This window comes from Triticum urartu, chromosome 2A (genome assembly GCF_056163025.1).
Source record: "Triticum urartu cultivar PI428250 chromosome 2A, HENAU_Tu73, whole genome shotgun sequence".
Classification (NCBI taxonomy): domain Eukaryota; kingdom Viridiplantae; phylum Streptophyta; class Magnoliopsida; order Poales; family Poaceae; genus Triticum; species Triticum urartu.
In genome coordinates this window covers 177,893,282-177,900,187 of record NC_141874.1, presented here as the reverse complement: position 1 = coordinate 177,900,187, position 6,906 = coordinate 177,893,282, and positions in this window count along the sequence as shown.

Sequence of the window (6,906 nt, the reverse complement as noted above, 5' to 3'; positions counted from 1 at the left end):
ACGTGTGCCAACCCCTATGCATAGGTTCCCAATGTCACGAAACCCGCAAGTTGATCACCTTAACATACATCAAGTGGCACGTGGTATCACATTGTCACCACAGATATCCACGGTAAGACATACATCAAGTGTTCTCAAGTCTTTAAAGACTCAATCCGATAAGATTACTTCAAAGGGGAAACTCGATTCATTACAAGAGAGAAGAGGGGGGAAGAAACATCATAGGATCCAAATATAATAGCAAAGCTCGCGATACATCAAGATCGTATCATCTCAAGAACACGAGAGAGAGAGAGAGATAGATCAAACACATAGCTACTGGTACATACCCTCAGTCCCGAGGGAGAACTACTCCCTCCTCGTCATGGAGAGCACCGGGATGATGAAGATGGCCACCGGAGAGGGATTACCCCCTCCGGCAGGGTGCCGGAGCGGGTCTAGATTGGTTTTCGGTGGCTACGGAGGCTTCTGGCGGCGGAACTCCCGATCTATTGTGCGTTCTGGAAGTTTTAGGGTACGTGGAGTTATATATGCGGAAGAAGCACGTCAGGGGAAGCACGAGGGCCCCACGAGACAGGGGGGCGCGCCCTAGGGGGGCGCCCCCACCCTCGTGAGCACCTCGTTCCTTCCTTGACGTGGGGTCCAAGTCCATCAGGTGTGTTTCCTTCCAAAAATAATTTCTGCAGTTGATTTCGTTCCGTTTTGACTCCGTCTGATATTCCTTTTCTTCAAAACACTGAAATAGGCATAAAACAGCAAATCTGGGTTGGGCCTCCGGTTAATAGGTTAGTCCCAAAAGTAATATAAAAGTGGATAATAAAGTCCAATATTGCCTAAAATAGTAGATAATATAGCATGGAGCAATCAAAAATTATAGATACGTTGGAGACGTATCAAGCATCCCCAAGCTTAATTCCTGCTCGTCCTCGAGTAGGTAAATGATAAAAAAGATAATTTTTGATGTGGAATGCTAGTTGGTATAATTTCAATGTAATTCTTCTTACTTGTGATATGAATATTCAGATCCGAAAGATTCAAGACAAAAGTTCATATTGACATAAAAAATAATAATACTTCAAGCATACCAACTAAGCAATCATGTCTCTTCAAAATATCATGACCAAAGAAAGTTATCCCTACAAAATCATATAGTCTGGCTATGCTCCATCTTCACCACACAACATATTTAAATCATGCACAACCCCGATGACAAGCCAAGCAATTGTTTCATACTTTTGATGTTCTCAAACTTTTTCAATCTTCACGCAATACATGAGAGTGAGCCATGGACATAGCACTATAGGTGGAATAGAGTGGTGGTTGTGGAGAAGACAAAAAGGGAGAAGATAGTCTCACATCAACTAGGCGTATCAACGGGCTATGGAGATGCCCATCAATAGATATCAATGTGAGTGAGTAGGGATTGCCATGCAACGGATGCACTAGAGCTATAAGTGTATGGAAGCTCAACAAAAGAAACTAGTGGGTGTGCATCCAACTCGCTTGCTCACGAAGACCTAGGGCGTTTTGAGGAAGCCTATCATTGGAATATACAAGCCAAGTTCTATAATGAAATATTCCCACTAGTATATGGAAGTGACAACATAGGAGACTCTCTATCATGAAGATCATGGTGCTACTTTGAAGCACCAGTCTGGTAAAAGGATAGTAGCATTGTCCCTTCTCCCTTTTTCTCTCATTTTTTTATATTATATATATATTTGGGCCTTTTCTCTTTTTTGGCCTCTTTTCTTTCTTTTTTTATTTGGGCTTCTTTGGCCTCTTTTATTTATTTTTCGTCCGGAGTCTCATCCCGACTTATGGGGGAATCATAGTCTCCATCATCCTTTCCTCACTAGGACAATGCTCTAATAATGATGATCATCACACTTTTATTTTCTTACAACTCAAGATTTACAACTCGATACTTAGAACAAAATATGTCTCTATGTGAATGCCTCCGGCGGTGTACCGGGATGTGCAATGATCTAGCGTAGCAATGACATCAAAAAACGGACAAGCCATGAAAACATCATGCTAGCTATCTTACGATCATGCAAAGCAAATATGACAATGAATGCTCAAGTCATGTATATGATGATGATGGAAGTTGCATGGCATTATATCTCAGAATGGCTATGGAAATGCCATGATAGGTAGGTATGGTGGCTGTTTTGAGGAAGGTATATGGTGGGTTTAAGGTACCGGCGAAAGTTGCACGGTACTAGAGAGGCTAGCAATGGTGGTAGGATGAGAGTGCGTATAATCCATGGACTCAACATTAGTCATAAAGAACTCACATACTTATTGCAAAAATCTATTAGTTATCGAGACAAAGTACTACGCGCATGCTCCTAGGGGGATAGATTGGTAGGAAAAGACCATCGCTCGTCCCCGACCGCCACTCATAAGGAAGACAATCAATAAATAAATCATGCTCCGACTTCATCACATAACGGTTCACCATACGTGCATGCTACGGGAATCACAAACTTCAACACAAGTATCTCTCAAATTCATAACTACTCAACTAGCATGACTCTAATATCACCATCTCCATATCTCAAAACAATTATCAAGTATCAAACTTCTCATAGTATTCAACACACTCATAAGAGAATTTTATTATTCTTGAATACCTAGCATATTAGGATTTTAAGCAAATTACCATGCTATTTAAGACTCTCAAAATAATATAAGTGAAGCATGAGAGTTCATCTATTTCTTCAAAATAAAACTACCACCATGCTCTAAAAGATATAAGTGAAGCACTAGAGCAAATGACAAACTACTCCGAAAGATATAAGTGAAGATCAATGAGTAGTCGAATAATTATGCAACTATGTGAAGACTCTCTAGCATTTAATAATTTCAGATCTTGGTACTCTATTCAAACAGAAAGCAAAGCAAAAGAAAATGACATTCTAAGAATAGAAAACATCATGTGAAGAAGCAAAAACTTAGGATCAACCGAAACTAACCGATAATTGTTGAAGAAGAAAGGTGGGATGCCAACCGGGGCACCCCCAAGCTTAGATGCTTGAGACTTCTTGAAATATTATCTTGGGGTGCCTTGGGCATCCCCAAGCTTGAGTTTTTTTGTCTCCTTAATTCCTCCCATATCACGGTCTCCCTAAATCTCAAAAGCTTCATCCACACAAAACTCAACAAGGACTCGTGAGATAAGTTAGTATAAACCATTGCCAAAACCTTATCATACTCTACTGTAGCAAATCACTAAAATTATTATTCAACATTGCATACTAAATGCCTCTGCATATTTAATAGTCCTATCCTCAAATAGAATCATTAAACAAGCAAACATATGCAAACAATGCAAACATAACAGCAATCTGCCTAAACAGGATGAAAGTGCGTTATATCGACTAGAGGGGGGGTGAATAGGCGATTTTTATGAAAGTCTTCAAAACGTGGAAGTTATGAAGACAAACGATAGAAATAAACCTATTACCCTGCAGCGGAAGGTAGACTACACTAGGCAAGCCATAGTCAAGTATTCAATAGAGTGAAAGCACAATGACTAATAGCAGCAATGTAGTAAGGATCAGGTAGGAAGATATTGTGAAGCCACACAGAACACGCAGTCACTCAGTGAAGACAAAAGATAGTGCGAACATACAATGACTTCACAAGGAGTAACAGTAAGTAAAGGGAAGGGAAGATGAAACCAGTGACTCGTTGAAGACAATGATTTGTTGGACCAGTTCCACTTGTTGTGACAACTGTACGTCTGGTTAGGGCGGCTAGGTATTTAAACCTTAGGAGACACAGTCCCGGACACCCAGTCCTGAACACGCAGCTCAGGACACCCAGTCCTCACCGTATTCCCTTGAGCTAAGGTCACACAGACCTCGCCCAATCACTCTGGTAAGTCTTCAAGGTAGACTCCCAAACCTTCACAGACTTCGTTCACCTGCAATCCACAATGTCTCTTGGATGCTCAGAACGCGACGCCTAACCGGCTGGAGGATGCACAGTCCTCAAGTGTAATAAGTCTTCAGATCACACAGACAAGAAGACTTAAGTGATGCCTAATTCTCTTTGGCTCTGGGTGGTTAGGGCTTTATCCTCGCAAGGAATTCTCTCTCAAAGGCTTCGAGGTGGGTTGCTCTCAAACGACAAAAGCCGTACTCTGAATCTGAGCAGCCAACCGTTTATGGTTGTAGGGGGTGGGCTATTTATAGCCACTTGGCAACCTGACCTGATTTGTTCGAAATGACCCTAGGTCACTAAGGAACTGACACGTGTTCCAACGGTCAGATTTCAAACTCACACGGCAACTTTACTTGGGCTACAAGCAAAGCTGACTTGTCCGACTCTGGACAAGATTCGCTCTCAAAGTCTTCACTCAAAGACATAGGTTTTGTTTAAGCATCACTTCAGTCATTCTGACTGGTTCTCTTGGACCCCACTTAACAGTACGGTGGTTCCTATGACTCAACACAGAAGAAAAAGAACTACGAACGATCTAAGTCTTCGAGCTCCATAGGCTTCATGCAGTGTCTTCTCTTGTCATAGTCTTCAATGTGAATATCTTCATATACCACCTTTGACTTCAATGTCTTCATACATTTTTAGGGGTCATCTCTGGTAGGAAAACTGAATCAATGAGGGACTTCTACCTGTGTTATCCTGCAATTCTCACAAACACATTAGTCCCTCAACTAGGTTTGTCGTCAATACTCCAAAACCAACTAGGGGTGGCACTAGATGCACTTACAATCTCCCCCTTTTTGGTGATTGATGACAAACTAGTTGAAGTTTTCAACGGGGAATATAATCTGTGAAATTGTAAAGGATAAGGAATTGTCTTCATAAGTTGCAAGGGCTCCCCCTGAAGATGTGCATATAAGTAATTTGCTTTTGGAATGCAAATGCACATGGCAGGTTGTACTTGTGGAGATCCACTTCAACTTATGATGACAATCCACTATGCATGTGAAAGTATATGAAGATAATGACATGCATAATGGAAAATGGACGTCTGCAGAATGATCTAAGTGCGGAATTTATCATCGCATATGCAGAATTTATCATCGCAACACAAGGTGGCAGATAAGTAGCAGACGACCATCGAGTTTAAGTGTTACAACTCGAAGAACCAAATGTAGCAAAACGAGAGTTGTAAGCACGAAGCAAAATATAAAGCACCCGCCCATATGGACCCGCTTGAAGACTATCAACCTCATATGCTTCTCCCCCTTTTGTCAGTAAGGACCAAAAAGGTTTGAAGACATAGAGCATCTACTCGTTCCCATGAGGAGTAGGTGAAGCAGCAGGGTTGTTGGTGGTGTTTGGCGGTGCTGAAGAGCTTGGAGCAGAGTCGAAGCGTGCTGAAGGAGGTGGCGGTGAAGTAGCATCGTCTTCATCCTCGATCACTCTGGCATTCACAGTTGCAGCAGAGGAAGAGAACTCAGAGTCTTCAAGATATGGAGTTCGTCGCAGCACTGCCCTTCGAGGAGGTGTGGTGTCAAACTTGAATCGCTCAGTGAAGCCATCCTCTTGAAGATCATCTTTAGAACACATCAGCGTTAGCCCTTTCCATGTGCGGCGAGAGGTTTCATGGGCAACAAAAGCATTCTTGGTGGCAAGATTGCGAATGCGATTAACATCCACCAAGAGGCTTTGCATTTGACGCTTTAGCCAGTCATGATGCCTATCCTGTTTCTGATGAAGAGCCACAAGAAGCTCTCGGTCGTTGAGAACACGAGTGCGCTTCTTGGGTCGTGGAGCAGTTGTACTGTCAGTGGCTTCAGTGAGAGCAGGATGCGGTGCACGTGTAGTGCCAGCCAAAGGATACACACGAGTTACAGCTTCCACGCCTTCAACGTTCTGAGTGAAACTTTGATGCTCTGCGTTCTGAAGACTGAGAGGTTCCTTGGCAGGCTCAGGATAGATGGCTTCAATAGACATATCCACATCAGGCAAAAAGATCCGATGGTTGCGGGCCGAGGGCTGATATGAGATAGCGGAGTGAAGTTTGATCAGCCGCATCACCCAAGGGGCGTAGAACTTCAAACCAAATAGATCAGAGCCAGATACAGCAAGTTGGCGAAGGAAGAAATCCTGTGTATTGAAGCATTTTCCTTGAAGAATGTAGAAGACCAAAGTCTTCATTGCACCTTCCAGCTTGGCATGGGGAGAATGTCCTTTGATTGGCCAGAGAGTTCGCCTTATGATGTGATAAATGGTTCTTGGCAGATACTCAAGGTCTTCAACGAAGAACTCCGTGGGATAAGCAGCATCTTGGGGCAATGGCTTCATCATACTGAGCATCTGACTCATATTAGGTTCAGTCTTCTGAAAGATGCTTTCAATAGCTTCACTATGAAGCTGACAGCCATGCTCGTAGAGATCGCCAGGAGTGGGCAAACCAGTGAGCTCAATGATGTCAAAGGCTTTGGCTTCGTGATGAACGTTTCCTATCATCCACTCCAGGACCCAAGTCTTCGGATCTCTGCTATACCCGCAGATGTGAAGTGTGGCATAGAATTGGAGCAGCAACTCTTCATTCCAATGCTCTTGGTCAGTGACGAACGGCAGCAGTCCAACCTCTTTGAAGAAATCCAGAGCTTCTTCCAGACAGGGCAGATCAGCTATTGCTTCAATGTCAAGGCGCTTGTGTGGGAAGATGCGACCTTGGTTGTAAAGAACGCATGAGTAATAGCTTCGCTGCGGATAACTCCAGAACCGATCAGATGATATTCTTTCCCTGGAGTAGGGGTTCCTGGAGCTGTTGAAGAATGTGTTGTCTGCTCTGAAGCCATATATTGAAGGAGCCAGGTGCTGATGCAGGACCTGGGAACCTTGGCAATCTTGGGATTGGCTTCTGTACCTGAGGCCTGTGCTCAACATGATAGTCGAACTGAGGACCGGCAGCAGGCG